The sequence below is a fragment of the Psittacula echo genome (genome assembly GCF_963264785.1).
Source record: "Psittacula echo genome assembly, chromosome: 2".
NCBI classification, from domain to species: domain Eukaryota; kingdom Metazoa; phylum Chordata; class Aves; order Psittaciformes; family Psittacidae; genus Psittacula; species Psittacula echo.
In genome coordinates this window covers 77,096,814-77,124,053 of record NC_137737.1, presented here as the reverse complement: position 1 = coordinate 77,124,053, position 27,240 = coordinate 77,096,814, and positions in this window count along the sequence as shown.

The window sequence follows — 27,240 nt, the reverse complement described above, 5'->3', positions numbered from 1 at the left end:
TATTACCAAAATTCTCCTAAATTTTTCCTGTTCCAAATTTTATTTCTTATCATATTTTCAAGTGGCAATCCTAGGTAACAAACAGAATCCCTGATAATATTAGTCATCCTTGTTGCTTCTGTCAAAGGGAACTTAGTAACCCAATGGTTCCTATTTTGATTACAATTTCACTGATGCTGATAAGCATTAAAAAGCAAGTTAGTAATGAAGAATTTAAAATATTAGTGTGTGATTTTGCCCCCATGTGCTTATAGGAACAGGGATTGCAGATATTTAATCTGGTGAAATGCCAACAAATTACTATTACTATTGCTCTGTAATAGAGTATCTTACATTGCTCAGAGAGACTATATAGCAAAATATAAATAATCTATGCTTAGAAGAAACTTTATCTTGTTCGAAGCTTTAGGGAGCTGGGTGGTGAGGCAAATTAGGAGAGACCATTTCAAAACCTAGTTTTCCTTTAAATGGAACTTTTATCAAATGTGGAGGAGAACACACGTGAACTAAATGAGCAGTGAAATTTCCATGTGCAGTAGCACTTCAATAAATGATGACATATCTCACTGTCTCAATATTAAAATACAGAAAGTTTCATTCAAACACTCTTCCTGTGACAGTTCCTTTCCCCCTTCCATCAGTGTCTAAGAGAAGCAGAGAACTGCCATAGATGCTACATACAGGCCAGAACAGAAGCTACACAAATAGGATCTGAATTACTTGGTTTAGAACAGTCTCCTGGCTGTGTTTCACTAGACACTATGAAATTCATTCACTGCTACCTTTGATAAGTGAAGAAGCAGGTAAATAAAGAACCAACCAAAAGCATAATCAAGACAAAGGAATTGTCTTGGTTTGTGAATAATTGTGGTTTGTTGACCAAAAAGATGACTTTCTGACCTATCAGACGTTCCAAATGGATTAAGTATTTCTTAGGTACTGCTGAATGAATTGAAACTGCTAAGATGTTGTGCCCTTCTTGAATTGAAATGCCCGGGATAAGGGAGAGAGCACTTTGCTCTCTGGGTCTTAATTGCTTTTTACAGGTTTTTAATTGATTAGTTAGCTTTCAGAGGTTTGAAACACAGTAATGATATTAAAATACTTCTGTAAGCAATCACCAGCTTCCCAGTTAGTTAAATAAACAAAAGACATGTTCCCACATTTCTCAACCCCACTCAGCAAGAACTCAAGACAAAAATAGTTTCATACTTCTGTCCAACAACGGTAAGCTCATTGAAATTTGCAGTGAGTAAGAAATTACTGACGAAAATACATTTGCTTTAGGTAAGAAGATACTTGCAGAGAGATATGACATTTACAAAAGCAATTAGAGAGGTTTGCAAAGAACTTTGGTATGGTACAACTGATGGCTGCACTCTATGAATGCCTGAGTTAATCTAACTAGGACAGAGACCTAGAACCATAGTAGAATGGAAATGGAAAATATCTCAATGATGACATTTTATTTTCTTTTTCACAGTTATTTATACTGAGTAACTGATTCCTTGAAAAAAAATCCAGCCATTCACCAAAGAGACCTTGGAATTGATCTTGCAGTGCATAATTATGGTCTCCATATGTCTCATTCAGCATTTAGAATAAACAGAAGGATCTAGATTTCTATATGGATTCCACCTTTTAAGCTAATTTTAGGATAATATCCTATGAGAACCTGAAATTTTTGGAACGCTATGTAAACAAAGATCATTTAAGGCAAAATGAATTCAGGACTTTTATTCCATTGCTGAAATCACGGTAGCATTTCTCCGTCAATTTGGTGTGTTTGTTAGACATCTGCATTACCCTGGCGTATATGAAGTAGTTAAAGCAAATGGTAAAAATTCAAAGGTAGCCGATTAAAACTGTGCTAATATTAAAGTACAGATGGAAATGAAAGGAGAGGAAAGGGTGTGAGAGAGAGACATTTAACTAATTACCAAAAATGAGCAAGTTACTCAAAATTTTGCCTCAAAAATTTGAATTTTTGATAACACCATATTTCTCCATAGGAAAATCCACCTCACAAAACTGTGCTAATTTTCTTCATAAAAGCTTTCTTCTTTTAATAATAATAAATGAGTTTAATCATATTTTGAAGACTACACCTCTTCCTTCATGCTGCAAAGGGTTTGTACCCTGTGATTCTTCCCTACACCAGTGACATATATGTGCTCTGAATCTCTGAGTACAGATCTACAGACTTACAAGTCCATTATTTTGAATCAAGTAGCTCAGGGACCAATTTAAATCCTTAATTAATTGTGTACAATTTTTTTCTTTTGGACATTAAAGTGTAGGAAGGGTAACATGACTATAGCTAATAGATGGAAATTTGAATTCTGGAAACCTCAGCTGACACAAGGAATGGGACTTTGCTCAGTTCAAAAGCAGCAAAGCTTTGTGGCTGCTCCAAGGCTGATCCCAGACTGCTTTAGGCAGCGAGTGAAGTAGGAACCAATAGGGCTTAAGCTAGCATTGAATTAGTCCCACCAGGCTCTATTATTCAAGTGTCAAAGGCCCATTAGTCTTTATGCTCCTGCTTTTCTAAAAGCAGAAATAGTGAGCAATCCAGAAGAAAGTTGCTGAAGCAAATATTAGCTATGGTCCTGGTGCTTGACAAAGAACTATTTGTATGTATTTGGATCAGCAATTTCAAAGACAAGAGTGCTCAAATGACTTTTTAAAACCAGTTCAGTGTCAAAGCATCTGACTGGGACATATAGAGGAGTGTAGGATTTCCTCTTACTGTTTTGTTATGAAAGAGAAAGTGAGAGGGGAAGGAAAATAAAAATTTTTTTGTTTGTTTGTTTTTTTTTTTTTTGTTTGTTTGTTTTTTAATTGGGAAGCAATTCTATTTATTTCCTGCTTCTATGCAGTCACACAAGTTTGTGAATAAAAATACCATTATAGGTACTAGCATGTTATTGTTTTACAGATACATTTTAAATTTCCACTCATATTTCTTCAAGTTACATCTGTCCATAGCTATGATGTGCATAAGTCACAGAGACATGGCACATATCTGGAATCCTGCTTCCTGTTTCTTAGAAAATGAAAGAACTCTAAATCAGTCAGAAAAAAAACCAAACAACCAAATAAAAGAGCTGGCAACAAGGCCATAGGACTTCACAAACATTTTGGTAAGTTCTTGGATAAAACAAGTATCTGCATTGAATTTAATGGAATTTGATGCTTTCGGATTCCATTATCAAAGTCTACTTGAACCTGCCAACTAAAAGTATTTGCCTTAAGTGTTACTTTTTTTAAGTGCTTTGAAGTTTTCTATTTTATGTTGAGAAGAGCAACATCAAACTCTTTTAGCAACTGCTGTATGCATTTGCTAATCTGTGGTTGGTATCCTTGGTTCCATGAGTAGTCATGCAGATATACGAGGCAGTGGTCTGAACCTGGACTCTCTAGGGAAGAATTCTTGACAGCCTCGGTTATATGTCTTCCACAATCAGAAGTGCAAAATACTTCATATTCCTTGGAGGTAACCGCTCCTTGATGGCTTAAGGAAGAGGAAATGGATGAACGAGGAGAAATAAGGGTCACACCCTGGCAGTATCCACAGACTATGTTGCCATATGGAACTCTGGACAAGTTTCCTGCTGGATCCAAAGCTCGTTTGGTTTTACATATCCACAGTAGAGTCTTGATGTCAAAGAACAGATAAATAGAGATAGCAGATTCTTTTTTTTGTTGTGTAAAAAAAAAAGTTGGTTAACTTTGCAAACAAACTGTTCCATCTCCATATCTGTCTGTCTATCTATCTATCTATCTATCTAATCTAATCTATCTAATCTATCTATCATCTCTCTCTCTCTCTCTCTGTGGGAATTATCTTCATACTAGAGAATCTGTCGTCTTATGCTTGTGCCTTGTCAGATGGGCATAAAACTGAAAACTCTAAAAAATAGGTTTGCTATTGGAGAAAACAAAAATGCTGAAGGCATTTCTGGATTGGCTCTTTCTTTATGTGTTGTAAATAGATCATTTATTTTGTCTAGTTTTTCTTAAAATCTAATCATGTTAAGTCTTCAATTAGACTGGTTTCATTTTATTTTGCTGTCACTAGATTTAAAATCTCTGCTGGAAAGAAACACACGGTATAATTCCTGAGCTTTTCTCATAATTTAATCTTGAATTATAAATAAATCATATACTTCAAGCACCAAACTACATATTATAACTGTGGTATTGGCTTTGATGGGGATTCCAATAAGAGAAGAAACATAAATTATTTCCATTTACATCTTTAGTGCCATTTTTTTGTATCTTTATTCTAATTAACTGCAAACTCATTTCTATCTGTCTGTCCACCTGGATCTATATCAAGGTTCCTTTTTCTAGTCTTTGAATTACTGATTACTTGTTACTATAAATTACCTTTAAAAAAGACTCTAATTTTGTCTTCTAATGACTTGATATTAAAAAAACAGTTACTACACAGCTCTTCACCACTCAGCAGTGTGTCTCTTGACAAGAATGGTAAATGCAGCTCTGACATTAGCTAGTGGTAGTCCAGATTTACTTTATAGTATGTAAAATTAGTCTAAATTACCATAATAGACTATGCAAGGTCTTCTGAACACTGAAGAAAAATGAACATGAGCCGGCAGTGTGTGTTCGCAGCCCAGAAAGCCAACCGTATCCTGGGCTGCATCAAAAGGAGCGTGACCAGCAGGTCGAAGGAGGTGATCCTGCCTCTTTACTCTGCTCTCGTGAGACCTCACTTGGAGTATTGTGTGCAGTTCTGGTGTCCTCAACATAAAAAGGACATGGAACTGTTGGAACAAGTCCAGAGGAGGGCCACGAGGATGATCAGGGGACTGGAGCACCTCCCGTATGAAGATAGGCTGAGAAAGTTGGGGCTGTTCAGCCTGGAGAAGAGAAGGCTGCATGGAGACCTCATAGCAGCCTTCCAGTATCTGAAGGGGGCCTACAAGGATGCTGGGGATGGACTCTTCATCAGGGACTGTAGTGACAGGACAAGGGGTAACGGGTTAAAACTTAAACAGGGGAAGTTCAGATTGGATATAAGGAAGAAATTCTTTACTGAGAGGGTGGTGAGGCACTGGAATGGGTTGCCCAGGGAGGTTGTGAATGCTCCATCCCTGGCGGTGTTCAAGGCAAGGTTGAACGAAGCCTTGGTTGGCATGGTTTAGTGTGAGGTGTCCGTGTCCATGGCAGGGGGGTTAGAACTAGATGATCTTAAGGTCCTTTCCCACCCTAACTATTCTATGATTCTATGATTCTAAGAATGAGCTTTAATTTAAAGTGCAAACTCCCTTCTCCCTTGTTTCAGCAATTCCAGTGTATCTGTAAGATTAGGTAAATTTCATCACAACAAAGGCTGTTTGGTTGTTAAGGGAGGGAAGGTTCCTGCCTCCAAAGACTACACGAGATATTCTGTGTTTCTTTTTTTACCATTTAATTTTTTTTGGCTGTGGAAGACTCTTCATAAATTACCTACTTGTAAAAATTGGTGCTGTCATTTTTTACCTTATTTGTTTCCTGTGCATAATCAGAGTCTTATCTGTTTGCATTTTGCTTTACATTTTTATTGTTACAATAAATGAGAAAAAAAATTGTGAATGCTGGAACAGAAAAATGGAAGACAGTTACCCTCAAGAGTATTGGCATCAACATTTCAATGGCAAATGAAAATTCTCCTCTCTTTTAGCACTGATGGAATTTCACAAATCCAGTGCAGCAGCACATAGCACATTTCAGGTTTCAGTTTCTTTCTTCCCTGTGTTGTTTTTTTTTTTCACCCTTTTCTAATATTTGTTTTAATTTGGATTTCCTACGTTATTTCTGTTTAGAAGTTAATATGTTAAGTCAAGAATCATTAAACTCCAATATGCCATTGTTTAAATGCTATATTTTAATGGTTTAAACTCACGTCAGAAAATCTCTGTACTTCCTGTGTAAAATTCTGAAGTAGGTGGTTTTATCCTGTTTGAATATAAAGACTGACTCTGTTGAACTGCATATGTTTGAGGAGTTTAAAAATCAAATCTGTGAATTTTAGGTGTAATTTAGAGATTGCCTTGTTAAGATCTTTGGGGTCAAATAATTTATATTTTGAACAAACTTTGGGTATTTGGTACTTTTTCAAAGGAAATTCTGTAGTGACAAGTTAACATCCTTATTAATACATTCCCCAACTTTCCCATGCCATTTTGATCTAGGATTTTTCAAAAGCAGTCAGAAATGGCTTGCTTTTGTTCTTGATTGAAATGCATATTTGCAGGTTTGTTCCTGAACTCGCTGAATTACTGAAGTGTGGTATGATATTGTTGTCATCCCATTTTCATGCCAGCCTGCCCATATTTTTTAGAGCATAGTGGGAAAGACTAGGATTTTTATCATTGACCTCGTTAAGACCAAAATTTTATCATTCAACTTCTGGGTGTTTCATAACATTGAAATGCCTCTGGACTAAGAACATTCTTTTCTCCTTTTCTAGGAAACTGCACATCTATATTAATGGAGCTGAGTCACGGGCATGACTACATTACTATAAAGGTAAGGTTATCAACTGGACAAGCAAAAAAGATTTACTAGTTCCCTAATATGTTTTTTTAAGTAATGAAAGTATGAGATTAAAAATAAAGAAATTAGCTATAACAGCAGAAATCTAAACCTTTTGTGTTTCTTGGGTACTTTATGTTGGTACAGTTTGGGAAATCTTGACTATCATTTTCTTAAGCTTTTCCCAAACTCTTTTTACTATGATTGGGGATATCTTTTTTGACCTGGTTCCTGCAGCTGAGATATAAACACAATTCTGATTACATTCTTCATGTATATTAAGACTGTGTAATTAAATATAATTGTCTAATATTTTTTGCAAGTGCTTGCTTCATTTAATAGCTTTATTTAAAAGACCATTATAATAATGAGGAAAATTGGAAAAGCAAATACAATGAGCCTGCTATCCGAAGCATGTAAGCAAATGGAGAGCAGACAGAGATCACAGGAAAACAGTGGGAGAAATGTTTTTTCTTCAAAAGTTTTCAGTACTCTGTCTACAGAGTAAGATTTAAACAAGCTTCACTGAAACTGATCTATGCATGTTGTTGTTATTAGGGAGCTCTTTCTGCCAATACAACTGAAAACATTTATTAGCAATGGCATTCAAAGAGATGGCAGATTAAGCCATGGCCATTCAAATTCAACAGAAGACTTCCCTCTTTTTCAGCAGGTGGGACTAGATGGGGACTAGAGGTAAAAGCAAAAATCATAAGATACCAGCATATACAATATGCTTATTGCATTAGTGACCACTAAATACATTCCCAAGTGTAACTTCTAATTGCTGATGCTAAAAGCAAGGCCATATTTTTCTTCCGTTTGCAAATACACTCAAATCAACTATGTTTAGTGCTTCTTCTGTGCATTTGTTATCAGCAAAAGAAATATTTGCAGTTGTCAAGGTACAACTAAGTCTTCAGAATGAAATTCAGGAGAAATAATTAGTAACCACTGTTGTGTTTCTTCAAGGAGTGTATTCCACAGAAAATAAAAGTGTATAGTAAGGCTGCTGGATGATGGTCCACCCTCAGTGGGCTATATTTTACATACACTGCTTTCTTCCCTTTCTTTAGCTCCTGTGATTTAGGTACCGCAGAAGAATGAATATCAGGTTGATGAGATGTCAAAATATGTCTATTTATTTTATACAATGGTTTTATTTAACTGACTTCTAACATTGCATTCTGAAATGTAATGGCTGATGGTCATTAATTATGAAGAGAAAACTATGTTCCTTTTCAGCTAGCATGTGTTCTTTGATGTATGGTTCACTGGAAGCATTATCAAATGCTAAAATATGTATTTTCTTGTCAAGGTGTAGATCTTGCCTAAAAGAGGAATTTAGGATAGAATCAATAGCACTTTTTTAATAAATTGTGATATGTCATACACTCGTGGAAAAATATTTCTAATTTTTATTTCATTGACAATACATTGCTCGTACAAATATCACTGTATCTTTCAGTGTGGATTTTCACTCCTGTCTTATCTGAATGTGTGTAATATGAGAATCATCTCCAACGATTCTAGTATACAGGTATAATTTTCCCTTCAATTTTTATTTCCAAATAAAGGGCAAGTGAGTTTTAATTTCATGTGTGAGAACATTTAAAATAGACGAACAGCAATGAATAGGCAACAGTGAAGGAATTACTTTTGAAATTATAGTAACAGACTGGAAAAGTGACCTTGTAAAATGTCACCTACATGTTCCACATTATTTATTTCTCATCAGAGATTTTGTACCAGAAAGTTTCCTCTCATAAGGCAAACAAAATTTGTATTAGAGCAAGATGAGTCTGCTGTACCTTGAAATCTCATGGAATACAGTAGTACAGAAAGAATTACAGTGGTTATTTTTATTTGTATTGTTTTATCAAAAGCTCAGTAAATATAGCAGTGATAATTGTCTATTATAAGTAATCTTATTTCTATATTTTAACATTTGGTATATGAGGTGCAAGGGGGATACATAAAGAAGAGCTGTAGGTGTGTTAGTGAAACAAGATATGTTCTACTGCATCTAGACCAAACAGTACTGTTGGACCAAATTAATGAATGACAATGACAAGTGCTTCAGTTAAGCTGGTGCCTTTAAGAATACGCAGCTGTTTTTGTATACTTGGCTTCTAGGTTTATTTCTGTATAATGTCTACCTTTGAATGACGTCGGGTAGTGTCACAAAACCTCACACAATTTAGAAAAATATCAGCCTGGCATATCCATCACAACACCTCCATGGCAGCCTTAGAGGGAGGAATTCTTAATACAACGGCTAACACAGTTTATATGGAGCTCATGATAAACTAGTGCCATACCTGCCAAGCAATCCAGTGGCAGAAGTGTGCCTGATCGAGGATTGGGAAAAACAGCTGAGAATCCTAGGATATTCCTATACTTTCAACAAGATATTCTGTTGCTACTTTTGTACAATTTTTTATGGGATAGATTAGTATATTTTGCAGTACTGTCAACATACTAATATCTTCGAACACTGTTTTGTCTTTCAGACTCAACTTTTATAAAATACATGGATTAATACATTAATATATTAAGATATTAATACACCGTATGCCAATATATATTATATACATTCAATATTCTGATATATAGTCTATATTATATAGTATACACTATATAAAATCATAGAATCATAGAATCAACTAAAGAGCTTGACCAGCAGGTGATTCTACCCCCTCTATCCTGCTCTCGTGAGACCCCATCTGGAGTGCTGCATTCAGTTCTGGGGCCCCCCAACACAAGAGGGAGGTGGAGCTGTTGGAGTGAGTCTAGAGGAGGGACACAAAGATGATCTGGGGACTGGAGCACTTCTATGAAGGCAGGCTGAGACAGCTGGGCTTGTTCAGCCTGGAGAAACGAAGGCTCCAGGAAGACCTTAGAGCAGCCTTCCAGTACCTAAAGGGGGCCTACAAGAAATGTGGAGAGGGACTTTTTACAAGGCCATGTAGTGACAGGGCAAGGGGGAATGGCTTTAAGCTGTCAGAGGGTAGATTTCAATTAGACATTAAGAAAAAATTCTTCATTATGAGGGTGGCAAGACACTGGCACACGTTGCACAGAGTTCTGTCTGCCCCATCCCTGGAAGTGTTCAAGGCCAGACTGGAACTAGATGATCTTTCAGGTCCCTTCCAACACAAACCATTCTATGATTCTATATATACTTTGTTACTTAAAAAGCAATCACTAATATTCAAGGCATGTATCAATCTTCTTTTTATTTTTTCTTTCTCCAGCTCTGAATGGTTATGAACCAACCATTTCTGATCACTGGGATGTCAGCTTTGCTAACAATACAATACCAACCTAATATGTTTACAGGCACAGCTCTGAAGATGATAGTTTGAGACCCAAGAAACAGTTGTAATTTCGCCTTTTTTATCAGAACAGCTAATCAGTGCATGTAAAGAGCCATTCTGACATACTTTTTTGGCAAAAGACTTAGTTCAGGCACCACTGGATAGAACTGTGGGTCTCAATGCAGATAGTCTCTAAAGAATTTTTTTTTTGCAAACTGGACTACTCTCTTTCACTCTCAACTATGAAGAATGAAAGTATGTTTTATCAGACTGCTTCTTTGCCACAGCTGCTGTAGACAGCTGCATTCTGTGATCACACCTTCCCTTGGGCAATTTGCTTAACTTGCAACAAGCTTCTGATCATGACATTAAAAAATTCAAGGTTTGTTTTTTGGCTAAGCATAAAAGTGTAGATGTTAAAAATCTGGGGGGTTTCTTGTCATATAGATGCTCCTTTTATGTCAAATAATACTTCAGAATGACTGTATTGATCCTTCAAGAACCAATGCACTGCCAGATAGTCTCAAGAATGCAGGACACTAAATCGTGTATTACAGGAGCAACATTAGTCAGTACAAATATCAGCTCTAGGTAGTCTTGTCAGGCTTCTTTTTTTTTTTTCCCTTTTCCCTTTTGGAAATGATTCAATTTTGTATGTAGTTCTTACTTTTACCTGAAATTTTCCTCTGTCTTATAACTTTTCACTTTTGAAATAAAGTGAAAAGTGCCCATATCACCAAGGGAGTTCAACAGGACAAGAAAAAAGACAAGGAGCCCTTTTACAATCTCTGGCAGATTGCTGTATATTTCACAAACAGAACCTGATTGGTGAGTGACTATCAATTGCTTACAGTAGCAGCAAAAAATCCAGTTCCCCTTTAAAATGTAACACACAGGCAACATGCTAAGAACTCAGTATATACAACAGTGGGGAAAACAGTATGTGGAGTTTTATTTTAGCCTTTGATTTAATATGAGCTTTGGACCTATACCGATGAGCCATGTATCTTAGTATATTTCTATTTATTGCATCTTTGCGACATCAAAGATCTTCACAAACAGTTATTTAATGCAAAAGAGACAAATAGTTATCTTCTAATTGTATGTTTCTAATCTGTGTCTATAGTGGAAGAATGGCCTGAAAAGTTTGACATAAATGCAGCTTTCAAATCACTCTGGTTCCAATTTTAATCTTTTCAGTAATGTAAAAATAAACAATTCTGGTACATTCCCCGCACCTCTCTAAAGAGAAAAGAGGGATACATACATGTATTTTATGATTTTTTCTCCCCAGATATATAGTTAAGTGCATATTGAGGGGGAAAAAGATGACAGCATAATGAGAGGGAAAACATCTTTCCACCTAGGTGGAAATAAAATTTCTGTTACAGGAAGTATCCAAAGCCAGAAGGATCTCATTATTATGGAACATGCATTAGCTAGAATTTTGATAAGCACATGTTACAAATTTGGCCAGCCATTGAAGAGGGCTGATTTGGGGTTACTCTTTCATTTATTATAAGTGAAAATAGCTCTGTTGTGGGAGACATGCAGCTTAGGAAAGGCTGACACACCCTGGTCTGATGGTAGAATAGTAATTTTTCTAGCTCTGATTGCTTTGTTTGAACCAGTGTAAGAATGACCAAGCACACAGTTAATCTGGCAGGTCTGAGGAAACAGGACCATCTATTGTGATATTGAGCTTATACTGAGGGATGGACTGTGATAAGAACCTTTTGATAGTACTGTTATTCACTTGGTTTAATTGCAACATGGACAATGTATCAGACCACAGAATAAATAATACAGAAACCAAAGCTGCTGAAAGTTTCTTCATTATTAGAAAAATAAAAGTCCTTTACAACAATGTCATTTTACTCAAAGTCCTACATAGTATGGATGATTTTAGTTTCTTATCTAGCTGATTGTTGACCTCTTCTCTGTCCTCCTTATACATACACACATATATACACATTTGTGTGAGAAAATGAATAGATAAATGAAGGGGAAAAATTCACATTCCAGAAATTACTGAAGTTTTTCTTTTTTCATACATTGTTATGATTTGTGAAATAGTTGTATTGACTTAAAGATGTAAGGCTTTTTTTTTTTTTTTTTTTGTTATTTTGAATTTTGAAAGCTGAGGCTTTGGAACAATGGGCACATCTGTTGCTCCCTTGCTGGTTCTTTAAATCTATTTTTCAGTAGAGAGCATAAGCAGGAGCCACACAGGGCTTGTTCCGGTGTTTTGTGTTAGGCTGAATTTCACCACAGGAGATTTTTATCAGTGCAACAAAACTAACGGTAAAAAAAAACCCAACACCATTCACGGATGAGAGGGAAAGAGGGGAAGAACTTTACCAAGCCACTATTAGTCTACAGTCATGCTGTCATATGTGAGGTAGGAAAGGTGATTATAAACCTACCTTTTAGCATTCTGAAGTAGGAGAAAATACACCAATGTTTATACAAAAAGGAGTTGCTGTCTTGATTGAAATAAGCTAACTACAAGTTAGTAATGTTAACTTCTAAGGGTTTGTTTTGTTTTGTTTTGTTTTGTTTTGTTTTTAATCAATCCATGTTAGACAACAGCCTCATTATACTAGGTTAATCGATTAGATTTCTACTGTCTGACACCCCACATCCTTTTTTCAAAGAGACTTCCAGATGGAGGTATCATTTCATGCACAATCCATTGCTTCCTACTGCCAACAGAAGAGGGCCCTTTCTTCGGCTGCCCCCTGAGCTGAGTCCTGCATCCTCCCTCACTCTTGCTCTGGTGCTCATTAGACCTTTCTGGACCAATTCAGTTCAGTAAGCCAATAAGCGAGCTTTTCCTCCAGACTGTATTATTAGAACTGGTGCAAAGTGCAAATTATGAGGAGTATGTGCTTGGAAGAAAGGTGAGATAAGGGAACAGGAGAGACACTTGTCAGAAGCAATTATATTGGCTCAACTTTTCTTGTTGAAACCATGTCCGCAAACAGGGACACAACACCCTCCCCCTCCCTGCCCACTTTTGTTAAGTATGGACACGTTGCATCACATCACACAAAAAGCTAGTCCCATCATATTTAACAACAGTGTGTGTCAAGGATTTCTTACAAATCATTACTGGTTTTTTTGTTCATGATAATAGATACTGACTCTTCTTGAAGTGTGAGTGGCAGAAAATTGTCTAACTCCCAAAAAACTTCATGTGAAACACAGAACCATTAGCAACTTCCTTTCCAACAGCCATAGGAAACAAGGAGAAAAGGTCTGAAGATTTGACACTTAAACAGCACTTTTCCCATGGTGGATATCCAACTTCCATGAATGCAGACTTAAAATCAGTAGAATTAAGTGGTAAGCAGTGCAGAAGCTCTGATGTCAGAGCAACATGTTGGATCAATGAAAAAGTGTAAGTGGGCCATTTAAAAAATACATTTGCAGTCACAACACTGTCAAACTTCTAGAAGAGAGTGGGAAAATGCTGAAGAATAAAAAATATAAGATAATGTGGGAGATTAACTGCCAAGCAATGACTTGGTATGACTAGTGAAGATAAAACTACAGGTTAGGATTTGCAAATTTACCTTATTGAAGAAGGTAGATTAAATAAAATGTTTTACAAACTGCACTCGGTAATTCCAAAGATCCTGCTTCCTTTTCCTCCCATACTAGACCTGTTATCAGAAAATAGATGGAACAAGATAAATTTATAGCACAACTCTGATAAACCCTAGGAACTGTGACTTCTTTGCATATCTTTCGGGCAGGAATCCAGACCAAACTGAGAACCTAAGGTTATAGGTCCTACACCTGGGTCAGAGCAATCTCAGGCACAGCTAACAGGTTGGGCAGAGAAGAGATTCAGAGCAGCCCTGCAGAGAAGGACTTGGGGGTGTCGGTTGGTGAGAAAATAAAAATGAGCCGGCAGTGTGTGCTCGCAGCCCAGAAAGCCAACCGTATCCTGGGCTGCATCAAAAGGAGCGTGACCAGCAGGTCAAAGGAGGTGATCCTGCCCCTGTACTCCGTTCTTATGAGACCTCACTTGGAGTATTATGTGCAGTTCTGGTGTCCTCAACATAAAAAGGACATGGAACTGTTGGAACAAGTCCAGAGGAGGGCCACGAGGATGATCAGGGGACTGGAGCACCTCCCGTATGAAGATAGGCTGAGAAAGTTGGGGCTGCTGAGCCTGGAGAAGAGAAGGCTGCATGGAGACCTCATAGCAGTCTTCCAGTATCTGAAGGGGGCCTGTAAGGATGCTGGGGATGAACTCTGCATCAGGGATTGTAGTGATAGGACGAGGAGCAACAGGTTCAAACTTAAACAGGGGAAGTTCAGATTGGATATAAGGAAGAAGTTCTTTACTGAGAGGGTGGTGAGGCACTGGAACGGGTTGGCCAGGGAAGTTGTGAATGCTCCATCCCTGGCAGTGTTCAAGGCCATGTTGGACAGAGCCTTGGGTGACATGGTTTAGTGTGAGGTATCCCTGCCCATGGCAGGAGGTTTGGAACTTGATGATTTTAAGATCCGTTCCCACCCTAACTATTCTATGATTCTATGATAGTTAGCAGTCTCTTACGTCAGTCCTCCAGGAAAGAAGCTATGTCATGCTGCTGATGTCCTAAGAGTTATTATTAGGACCTACCGAGCTTATAAATCTTGTGGTCAGAAGAGAGGAATAAGACAAGAACAAAGAGCTACCTATCCCCAAGTGAAATTTGCCTTTCAGATGAGCTGTTGTGTTGTAGTCTAGCAGGGTGGGAAGTAACGCTGCTGTCAGCAGAAAAGAAAGGATAGAGTTTTCCTCAGATCTAGGGATGATAATTGGGAAAGAAAACCTTGTGTCCATCCTGGTCCAAAGAATTGTTCCCTTACTGTCTCAGGATTTTCCTGCTTTTCTGAGCTTGCTCCAGCACTTGCAGTCGACAATGTGTTACCGTGTTTTGATAAGAGGAAGAATGAAAGAAAGGAACAGACAGATGCCTGTGAGGATGGTGGTGTGGTTGCACCCAAATATGTCGTTCTTCCCAAGCTCCACAAAGCACTCTGTAATACTTGGAGAAGGTGTATGTGAATTGTAGTTTATTGTTTTTACTAAAAGACAGCAGCCAAATAAAGGGGTATTTCTTGATGTATGTGTTGACTATGTATGTATTATTGAATTTTTGCATTATAATTACATCTTTAGAATTTAGCTGAAATATGAGAGATAAGGATCTTATTGTTTTGAATAATCTAAAAACATACAGCAAGAGATAATGCTTTCTTCACAGAGCTATAGATTTAAATTGGAGGGATAAACAAAGGAAATGCAATTTCTATTTTAGAGGCAGGGTTTGAGACATGGGGAATTAATTTGCTCATAGTCACTCAAAAAGTTGGTGGCAGAGTGTAGAAAGGAAATTAACTTTCCTTTCAGGTTCTAGTTCCTTCTTTAAAAATATTTATTTCTTTATTTAAAGTTGTATTAAAAGATAACTATTACTAGAAAGTTGTAATATAAGGAAAGGTTCAGGAAGTAGATTAATATTAATGTCTTTACTGAAGAACTGAAGTGCCAAGAGTGTCAGAATGCTTATTATTATAGAAATAAAATACCATTAAGTCTTTCTTTTTAGATCTTAGCTATTACTAAAAAAATTAATACAGGGAGCTTTGCTAATCAGTGAAGATGCATGCCAGTCCAAAATCTGCTCCATTAGCTACCAGCCACATGCCAGTGTCTTCTTGTTCATCAGAATGACATCACAGAGATGGAAGTGAACAAGTTCAATTGCTTGCACATCATTAGTTCAGTAATAGTTTCCTTTAAAGGTGCCTTTAAGAAGCACTCAATTTAATGCTATATCAAGCGCTGTCAGCATGTCCTTGATCACATGAAAAATTGGGTTTCTTGCATACAGTGCACCAAACAAAAGGCAGTCCAGATTTCACATTTAAAAATGAATAGTGTGACAGCAGTAATCATTATCTTGTCTACATTGATCTGTGTGCTGGCAAAGACTTCCTATTAAGTCCTGAAGAGAGGTTGGCAGCTTCTATGGCTATGAAGTTCCCAGAGAGTGGGGCAATGAAGTAAGCTAAAAATTTGTTTTAAAAAATTAAATGGTCTCTCGAAACCCTGTAGGGTTTTGTTGCTTGCTCTGGACATAAAATGTATTATGCCAGAGATTCATGCACATCCTCATACTGCACAAAGAGATGATGACAGCATAGAAATAGAGGCCATAAAGAATTCAAAACACTACTGATCCAATTATTAATATTTTTATCTTCAGACAGGTTTGAACTATATATCTGCACAGTACATCACTAATGAAATGCAGCCTCCTCTGGGATGGAAGCTCTTAGTTAGCTGATGGGCACAGCATGCTGCCAGAAATAAAGGGGAGAGAAAATGTAGTTTTAGTACATCATGGAAAGACTCTGCTGCTGAGGAAAGTGCAATGACATCTTTAGGAGCCAAACCACTCTCAAAGTAGGATAAATTGGGAGTAACTATCAAAAATTCAATGGAATAATGATAGTGGCGATAGAAAATCATCAGACATCTATGTCCATCAAGAGCAGACAAAGCCTCCTCTTCTGCCCTCTTCCATTCCCTACTCTCAGTTCTCGTTTGCTAATAAGAAAAAAACAAATGAGTCCTTTCCAGACTGCAAAGTTATTGTATGTTAGCACCAAGCAATGGAACACAACACAAAGATACTTAATCTAAGTAAAGATCAAAATTGCTAAATTCCCATACAATACAATGCAAACTTGCTGGTTTGGATCTGGAAGAGACATAATCATGCTGAATCAGTGCTGTGAGCAAGTTAATAAACATTGAGCCTGAGAAAGGCTTATTAATTTGATTGCAGCACATGCTTACCAACTATATTGTACTTGTACTTAAGCTGGCTCAAATTTACCTGGTTTATCTGTCTTAGTATCATCATACTGTTCTTCTTGATTTCAGCTTTGCAATAGGCAGATGAATCTTTCACCTGCTTGCATTAATCTGTGACTAAATGTGTCTTTAAACAGTATTCCCCTTATTCACTGACAAAGCTAGTGCCAGCTAGTGCTGTGAAATGAACACCCAGTTTCTGTGAGGAGGAATGAGGATTGGGACTCCTCAAGTCTCCCAGTACCCAGCTTCTCCTCTGCTTTTGCTCTTAGAGACATGCTTGGCCCCCTTTAGGCTGGAAGGGACCTCTGGATATCACCTGACCCAATTCTCCTACTCAAGCATGGCCATCTAGAGCTGGTTGCCAAGGACCATGTCCAGATGGCTTTTTAATACCCTCCCTTCAGGTGTTTATATACATTAATAAGTTTCCCATGAGCCTTCTCAAGGCTAAGCATTCACAGCTCTCTCAGTCTTTCCTCCTAGGAGAAATGCTTTACTCCCTTCATCATCTTTGTGGCTTTTTCCTGGAATCTCTCCAGTACGTTCAAGTCTCTCTTGTATGGGGGAGCCCAGACCTGGCACAGCACTGCGGGTGTGTCCTCACCAGTGTTGAGTAGAGGGGAAGGATTCTCTTCCTTGACTTCCTGGCAATACTTTGCCTAATGAAGCCCAGGATGTCATCTGCTGCCTTTGCTGCGAGCACAAACTGCTGGCCCATGATAAATATGGTGTTCACCAGTGGTCTCCCAGGCCACCCCTTCAGCTACCCACCAGCTGGTCCAGCTGGACATTTGTCAACATTCACATGCACTAACCGTCACTTACTTCCAGTGCTGGCACCACAGATGCATAGGCTTCTTGGCCCCTGGTCCCATCCCGGTTCCTGGCACACACACCCCTACACAGCCGTGGAAATGGCGTCTGAGTTCTTAATTTGGGTTACTGCCTGCATTTGTTCTCCTGTACTCCACTGGTTTTGTGGAGGTGGTCCTTTGATGGGTTGATGGCTCTTGGGACAGGCCTGGTATCAGCTAGGGCAGGGTGCTATTTGCCCCCTCCCTGCGCCCATCCCTTTCCCCCCCTTGCCTGCTTGCGCTTCTCTGTGGGTATGCAGATGAGCTGTTTATCACATAATCTGACACATTTGAACCCTCACTTTCCATCTTCAGGTAGAATCTTCAAATTCTAGCCTGCTGTTCAATCTCAAGAGCAAGAAAGAAATGCACAGGTAATGGAATCAGGGACAGATATCCTGGGAAGACTATAGGGATGTGTGTGCCTGGTTGTGTAGGGATGGGGTCAGGCCAAGGTGTGGCTTGAGCTGAACCTAGCAAGGAATGCAAGGAATAATGAGAAGAGCTTCTATAGGTATGTCAGCCAGAGAAAGTCAAAGGAAGTGTATCCCCTTGGTGAGCACAACTGACAAGCTAGTAACAACAGACAAGGAAAAGGCTGAGGTACTGAAAAATATTTTTTGCCTCGGCCTTCAGTAGCAATCTTTTTTCCCATGCTCCTCAAGTGAACAGACCTTAAGGCAGGGATTAGGGGAGCCAAAGTGCCTTCCACTGTAAGAGAAGATCAGGTTCATGACCACATGAGAAACCTCAACATACCATGTCTATGGGACCTGATGACATGCATCCAATAACTCTGAGGGAATTGCCTGATGTAGTTGCCAAGCCACTCTCCATGATATTTGAAAAGGCATGGCAGTCAGGTAAAGTCCAAGGTGACTTGGAAAAGGGAAACTGCATGAATTTTTAAAAAGCATAGAAAGGAGGACCCTGGGAACTACTGGCCTCTCAGTCTCACCTCTGTGCTTGGGAAAAGTATGGAACAGATCCTCCTAGAAGCTCTGCTAAGGTACATAGAGGATATGGAGGTGATTCAACACAGCCAGTATGGCTCCAACAACACCAATGCCTGCCTGCTCAACCTAGTAGCATTCTAAGATAAAATGATTACATCAACGAATAAGGCAAGAGCTACACAAGCCATCAATCTGGAATTCTGTAAAGCCTTTAACATGGTCCCCCACAACATCTTTCTCTCTTTAAAGAGATGGATTTGATGGATGGATTGTTCATTGGATGAGGAATTGGTTGGATGTTCATAGCCACAGGTAGCGGTCGATGGTTCAATGTTCAGATGAAGATCATTGACGAGTGGTGTCCCTCAGGGTCTGTACTGGGACAAGCACTTTTTAATACCTTTATCAATGGCATAAACAGTGGAAGCAAGTGCACATTTAGCAAATTTGCAGACAAAACTAAGCTGAGTGGTGTGGTTGACATGCCTGAGGGGCAGAATGGCATCCAGGGAGACCTGCACAAGTTTGAGAAGTGGGGCCCTTTGAAGTTCATGGGGTTCAATAAGGCCAAGTGCAAGGTCCTGCCCCTGAGTCAGAACAACTGCTAGTATCAATATAAGCTAGGGGATGAAGGGGTTGACAGCAGCCCTGCCAAGAAGGACTTCAGGGTGCTGGTGGATAGAAAGCTGGACATGACCCAGCAATATGTGCTCACAACCCCAAAAGACAACTGTATCCTGGGCTGCACCAAAAGAAGTGTGATCGGCACGTTAATGGGTGTGATTCTACCCCTCTACTCTGTTCTTGTAAGACCCCACCTGGAGTACTGCTCCCAGCTCTGAAGCCCTCAGCACAGGAAAGACATGCACCTGTTTGAACGGGTCCAGATGAGGGCTGCAAAAATGATCAGAGGGGCTCAAGCACCTCTCCTATGAAGACAGACTGAGAGAATCAGGGTTGTTCAGCCCCAAGAAGAGAAGGTTCCAGGGGCACTTTACTGCAGCTTTTTAGTACCTAAAGGGGCCCTATAAGAAAGGTGAGGACAAACTTTTTAATAGGTTCTGTAGTGATAAGACAAGGAGAAATGCTTTCAAATTAAAAGATGATAGATTCAGATTAGAAGTAAGGAAGATATTTTTTACAACTAGGATGGTGAAATACTGGAACTGGTTGCCCAGAGAGATGGTAGATGCCCCACCCCTGGAAACATAAGGCCTCTAAGCAACCTGCTTTAGTTGATGTCCCTGCTCCTTGCAGGTGGGTTTGGACTAAGCTTTTAAAGGTCGCTTCCAACCCAAACCATGCTAAGACTCTATGATTCTAGGTTTGGGGTTTTTTTTAAATTTTCTCATATGCTAACAGAAAATGGAATCCTCTTTGCCTATAGAGGTAAGACTTCTTAAATAAGCACTCTATATTGCCATCTTTACTGACTGAAATATAGATTCTCTTTGACTACTTTGAAATTATTTGAGAACTTAAAATGAGTAAGAGTAACAAAATGTCCTTCTATGTAAATTTCTTAAAGCACATATTTTATATTCATATAATGGAATTTGCATTTAAAAGCAGGTCTAGAAGTGCATGCTCTGACTGGGTATACAACAATCTACAAGGAACTAACATATGACTTCTTTAATGCACATGTTGCTTTACAAATTATTACTGTATCTGAGGCCATTAAAGAAACCTCGGATCAAGACTCAGCTAAAACACCTCTGATTTTGCACTGAACATTGTGAAATTTCACACTCTTTGAAGTACTGCAGCAATGTAACAGAATTATTAGGAATACCTCAATAACTGAGGGAGAGAGGGATGGGGCTTATTTTTGAAACAAACCACTATTGTCTCAGAATAACTTAACACAAGTTATGATACTTTAATTCATCCCTATTTTGAAGAGCAATATATAAATAAATAAGTGAAAACTGGAAAGATAATACATTTGAAAAGAGAACTCCCCATTGCATTTTCCACATATCTGGCTAAGAAGGACTCAATTGTGGTGCTGCAAGTACAATAAACAACATAGTTCCACTGAGAATTCTACACACATCCAAAACCAATTTTAAACTTCGTAAGGTTAAAATATCCAAGATTTTGTCTCCACAAGAGAAGCTTTCCTTTAATTTTTATGAAGATTGAATTTATGAGTATTTAAAAATAAAAGTAATCATATTTTAATTTATCATGTTTGTTTATGGAAGCTCAGAAAGTAAAGATGAAACTTAATCAAAATCTGAAAAAAACATGTTTCTTGTCCTTATAAATAACGCGAAGCTTCACAAGATAACATATTGCCATCTTAGGCCTATTTTATCAACATAATCTTCTAGGGATTTAGGATGTGATCTGAAGCATATTAATGTTAATTAGAGTCTTTCTGTTGACATGGGCTGACATGAATTTGATATATGTCTTTATGAATTCATAAGAACTGAAATTCTTATAATGATATAATATGATGTTATATTATGCTGTGCTATATGTTATATGTTATGTTTTATGTTATGTTATCTTATGACATCTTATTTCTATGTATTTACATTACATTACATTGTATTACAAAATATTCTACTTATATTAAAATCTAACTCTTCCATGTTTTGCTTTAACATCTTATTTTCCCTTTAGGATTGCCATTAATCAACATCTGAGCATAAAGTGTGTGATTGGCAATTCTTGTGAGCTTCAATCATTCCACAAGGGTATAATAGCAGTCCAGAACATCGAGAAATATTGATACCTCAGATCATTCAAAAAACGTTTAGATCTTCCAAATATGTCATTTCAGTATTAACTGTTTTAATTCTACAATAATTAGCTAAATATTCTCAAGATGCTGTATTCAGGTAAAATAATTTCTGAATTTGAAATGTAAAAATATAATGGCTTTATAATTTCTCTAAGGCAAAGCAAAACATGAGTTTTGTCAATTGATTCTTTTCTGATTTCAGTTTCCATAAATCAAATTTTTCCATAGAAAAACTTCACATATAAATTCATAACTGCTCTTGATTAGAAACTCAGTGGCTGTAACACTGAAAAACTGCATTGAATTTATTAAGGCAAAACCCTTAACTGAGACTGAGACTGTCAGGTTTATATATCTCCGACTGCTTCCTTCTACAATAGAATGATGGACATGTAGTCAGAGTTTGTGTATTATTTTTTAGAATATCATCTTTCCATTTATTTTGACTTATTTAAATTTTAGTTTTTAAGGGAAAGCAATAAAAAAAAAAGAGAAAGCAAAATGTGATTTCTTTCTAATTTGCTTTTATTCTTGAGTTTAGCTGATGTTCTAGCTGTTTCCCTTAACCTTGCCGGAAATAAAACCAGGTAATCTTTGCTGATGAAGGATGATGTCCCTGCCCATGGCAGGGGGATTGGAACTAGATGATCTTAAGGTCCTTTCCAGCCCTAACTGTGCTATGATTCTATGATTTTAAGACCATCAATTAAAAAAAAAAATCCAAATTACTGAAAAAATCTTCAAAGAATAGCTGGAAAAATTAAAAAAGCCAGCAGCCTCTCCTTAAAAACAAAAATAAAAGGAAAAAAAAAAAAAAAGGAAAAAAGTTCACCTGCACATGAAAATACTTCTGCATTCCCTGAGGCTACAGATCTTCAGTGGTGAAGTGGCATCTGGATTTCTGTGGCTAAGCATACATGCAGTCAAATATATTATAGTAGGGATACTGTATTGTTAAACCCCAGCAGATGTCTTAAGACAGTTTATTTTCCCCCCACTTCTGTCATATCCAGAGGCTGAAACAGATGAAGGTGACTGGAAACCATACCACACCCTGTACAAGAGAGAGGAGCAAGAAGTAGAGTGGCAGGCACTAGTGCCATGCCTAGTTTTGGAGTCACAGTCTTGAATTCCAGCCTGTCCTCACTCAGAAAGCATCTCAAACATTATCTGAAGGAAGAACTAGAACTCAGGGCTCTGAGGTGAACATTTACTATGCAGTTTAGTCTTTCTGGCTTATTCAATTAATATTTTGAAAATTTTATATAACAGAAAGACATTTTTAAAAAATGGGTAAAAGAAATACATTCCACAACTGCTAATACACTTTGTTTAAGTCATGTTAGAATTGGCCACCTGTTTGCATGAAAACTATATAACAGTAATTTCCAGCTCCTTTGTCAATGTTTTCCTCTGAGATTGTCCTTAATTCCAAAATGAGATTTATTAGTGTTTATTTCAGCCCAAGAAACATCTGTTAATTTGTAGACAGAGATCTGAAGGGCTTAAATACTCTCCAGGCTCCCTATCAGCAGATAACTGTGAGTAGAAAAGGTAGATCAAATCAAAAAGCAAACAACATTTCAGCCCACTGAGAGAGATGCTTGGATATTGATTATAAAGGTAGCAGTATTATATCCTGACTTTTCTTCAGGGATGGAGTATTCTGCAGTTTCCTGTTGCTTAATTCTCTAAATGTTTGGTTTCCTGTTCGGCCTTGTCACCATCTTTTATAGCTTCTCCATTGTACTTTCGAGTGGGAAGTTCCCAGCAGCAACAAGATTGGGTTTCTGACTGATGAAGAAAAGTATGAAATTCGGTTTACAAAAGTGCCAGATTTGGAGTCTTTGTTTTGTGAGCAAGTTCAGAGGCACCTCTTACAGTATGTGTTTGCATTCTGTTCTGAACACTCAGAAGAACTGTTCAGAGAAATGATACTGAGTACTTACATTCTTGATGTTAGATAGAAAATCTCTGAGGCAGCAATTTGATTTTCTTGGGTAAATATTCTTCTTATCCTAAGAGAGATAATTTCAAAATTGCTTAGTTCATAGAGGATTTCAATAGAATTAATTTTGTCTTGCTAAATTGAAATTTTACAGTACACTCCAGCCCTCAGTGTGATTTTTTAAGAAAATATTAAAATATAAATAATGGCTGTATCCTGAAGTTATTATATTTATTCTGGAAAGATCACCTGAATATATTTAAGTATCCAATCAATAACTTTGCTAATATATCAATAGATATGAAAGTTAATTTTAGCTGTAATAATAATTTGCTTACTCAATAAAAATAATTTTATTTTTGTTTCCAGACCTTTTTATGTATTTTCTCATCATTTCATGTTGTGTTGTCATTTTGCTATAGATGAAAAGTGATCCTCATTACTGTAATTGAACTCATTTATATGGAATGTAACTAAAAAGATTTTTTCGCTGTTCCAACCTATTTCTAGTCTCAAGATCTGGTGAAATATGCAGTGTAATTTACAGAAACCTTTTGCTATACTGGGAGAAATGGAATCTGCACTTCCAGATAGCCTAAAGTGCTGCCTGCCAGAGAACAGTTTCCCTAAGATTGCTCACTGATTCAAGAACACACCACCAGATGACATTATTCTATGCAATAAAATTTCATTTGTTCCTGATTAGGAATATAAATAATAGAAAAGTCAAACTATCAAGAAATTACTGAAGTACAGACTTTTATCAGAATATCAAATATTTTATATCTGATTTATTTTCCTAGTTGAAATGTTGCAGATTCTAGATTTATCAATAGATTAAATATATGTGCAATGTTACCAACATTTCATTTTATGATGTTTCGATAATGTCATACAAACTTAAGGGTATTTTATTTCTGTTGTAGGATCAAATATGTTTTCAATAAAAAATTATTAATAACATTTTCTTCTACTTTAATCTTATTGGTAGATCTAACTTCAGTAGTGATAATAAAATCAAATGCATATAAACATGTATATGCACATGGGTCATTATACCAGTCCTGTATTCTATTTGAAGATATCTGCTTTCAAGTGAAGAATACCAGTATTTCAAAAATACAACATAGAAAGCTAAATAATTTTATCCAGTAACTGTCCATTTCTTTTTATTATTTCAGGCAATGTGTACCACGGGTGTGAATTTGTGTAGGATGAGTTTTATTTCACATGAAAATAGCTTGCTGCCAAATTTGCAACTTTTCACTTTTTGATTATTCAGAGTGTGAAAATTCTCATTTTATAAAAGTTCTTCAGTCAGGAAACTGCTCAGAATAAAACAGTAAAGGTTATTTTGTAATATCTTGAGAAAAAATGAAAAAAGAAAACCCAATCAATATATTTGTTCCTTATTATAAAATGTGTGTAAGAAGGGATACTTTGAAACTACAATAATATTTGTAAGGTAATAGATGATCTTTGAAAAAATGGTGCAGTAGAAACCATCTATTACTTGTATATGCATATATTTATAGATCTATATGAAAGCATTAAAAAATTAGCAGAAGTTAGGAGAGTTGAACTTCCAGTATTTCTTTTAAATTATCCTCAAAAAAATCAGTAAATCATATATTAAAATATTTCTGACTTCCCAAATCTCTGGTACCTGATTATCAGTGCAGGCAAATATTCATCAGATTGTGAGAGAATTATAATTTCTGTAGAACTCTGTTAGGACCTCTTCTGCCTGGTCAAATTTGGAGTGTTGTCATTAGCTGGGAACCAAAATGCATGCTGATAAAGCTACTTGAAAAATACCAGCTTGTGAAACGTTTCTCATCTTCCCTTGGTTATTCTTTTTTTTCTACTTTATATTCAGAGCAGCCTAGTCTTACAGAATCAGATGTGACATTATTCTTATTTCACATTAGCCAGAAAAAATCAGACTACCTTTCACTTATAGGTAATGAAGGATGACCTATCCAAGGTATGTAAGTGAAAACCAATTCAGGTATTACGTATATATAAAAAAACAAACACATTTTCTGCAAAGTCAAATGTAAACTTTAAACATCTCCAATTCTCAAACCCAGCAGGAACTGGCCATAAATTGTTATATGAACATATTATAGCATTGCATCAACATAGCATTTGTATTATAACCCATACTGGGTAAACTGATTCAGATTGTGATTGCTAGGAATTTTGAAGTAATTTATATAGAAAGGAATTTGCAACATTTGTATCTCAACCTGAGTTCATAGTCTAATCAATGTCATGGGTGGTCATTTCTGAATTTTTTGCTTCCTTCGCCTCTGATCATAATATTTAATATAAATGTCACATATCTTCATGATACAAAACTAAATGTGTTGTATGCTTGAAAACGAAACTGAATGTCTTATGGAGAGTCTGTGTTTCTGTGCTACCAGTGTAAAGGTTGCACACAAGCACAAAATGAGAACTTCTCTCACAAAGGGGAGTAATGGTAAATCAGCGAAGGTCTTAGAACAAGCAATTACATCTTTTCCCCCTGTTTTGGAGGTTTTGCATGTCCTCAGCAACACAGAATATGCTGAACCGAGCCAGCCAGAGCAGGAATCTAAAGTGAAACTGGTGAAATAGTTCTGCATCTTATCCTAGTATTTTCTCACAGTTAATACCACTGTCCAAAGAGTTCTGCAGAGAAAACATAGAATGATACTGAGTTGCCACATAATGCTCATAGAAAAACAAAGGCTAAAGATTTGCTTTATATTTTAATGGTAGAGTAATTTTAGCAAGTTTCTTTATCTTTTAGAATCACAAGAAATGCCCTTTTTAAAGTGTGGAATCTGACTCTGGAAATCACATGACGGTCAGGCTGAGATTAAGACGTGTCTTATATTTGTTATTTCTTAAGTTTTTGAGGCTGGGTGGGTGGGTCATGCTTAATGCCATTCAGTTTTTTGCATTTAAGCTTTGCTTATAGAATATAATTCATAGCATCTACAGAACTGTGTAGCTAGTCAAAGACTCAGTAAAAAGCCTTTTGAAAAACATGGTCCTTAGTCTTTCATTTTAATTAGCACAAAAATTCAATCAAAAACTATTTTTAAAGTGAGTAAAAGCTACAGTAGCAAATCTATTAAAATGTGTTCAATCATTAACTTCTTTGATTTAACATCTGTCTAAAATGTAACATCAAAAATTGAATAATTTATCATGTAATTGCATAAAAGCTCAAGTAATGAAAGACTAATTAAAAATGTATATGAAATTCAGAAAAAGAAATGTGAGGAGGAACTATTTGGTTACACACTCAATGGGATGGCTACAGTTACTTTGAAACAGTAATCTGCTGTATTACAAATCACAAATGCATAACTGTGAAAACTACTATAAAACCCTTATCTGATGATTTTCAGAATATGCAGTAACTATGGATTACTTAAGATTCTATAGTTAGATGTATAGGTATAACAGTTCCCTGAGGCATTATTCTTCTTTCACTTTTGTAACCTATTAACCTTACTGTTTGTACAAACTGCTATGTAAACGTGAGAATAAGGCTTTCAGAACTTTCTGAACCTTGTTTCATATATGTACAAACTTCTGGAGCAGGTTTCAGGTTTTATTCTCAGGCTCATATTCAGTCCACCATAGAAGCATATCTTAGCCATAAAATTGATGTTAAATTCTTCATGGGAAGGAACAATAGTTATTATATCAACCATGCTATCTCTCCAAATGGTGGGTTAACTTTTACAAATTATGCAGACTACAAGTTTTAAGTCCAGGTTTGTTCCTTCACAGTCAGCTAATAGTACCTGAAAGAAGGTACTTATTTAAAAGTGACATTTTTGCCAAACTGCCTTTAGAATTAGAAAATTTGGCTCAGAAAGCAGAGTATCCAGATGGATACAAACATAAGCACAGATTTTAATTTAAACAGGTTTGTCTGTCACAAGAAAAATGGGCCAGCTTTGTGCA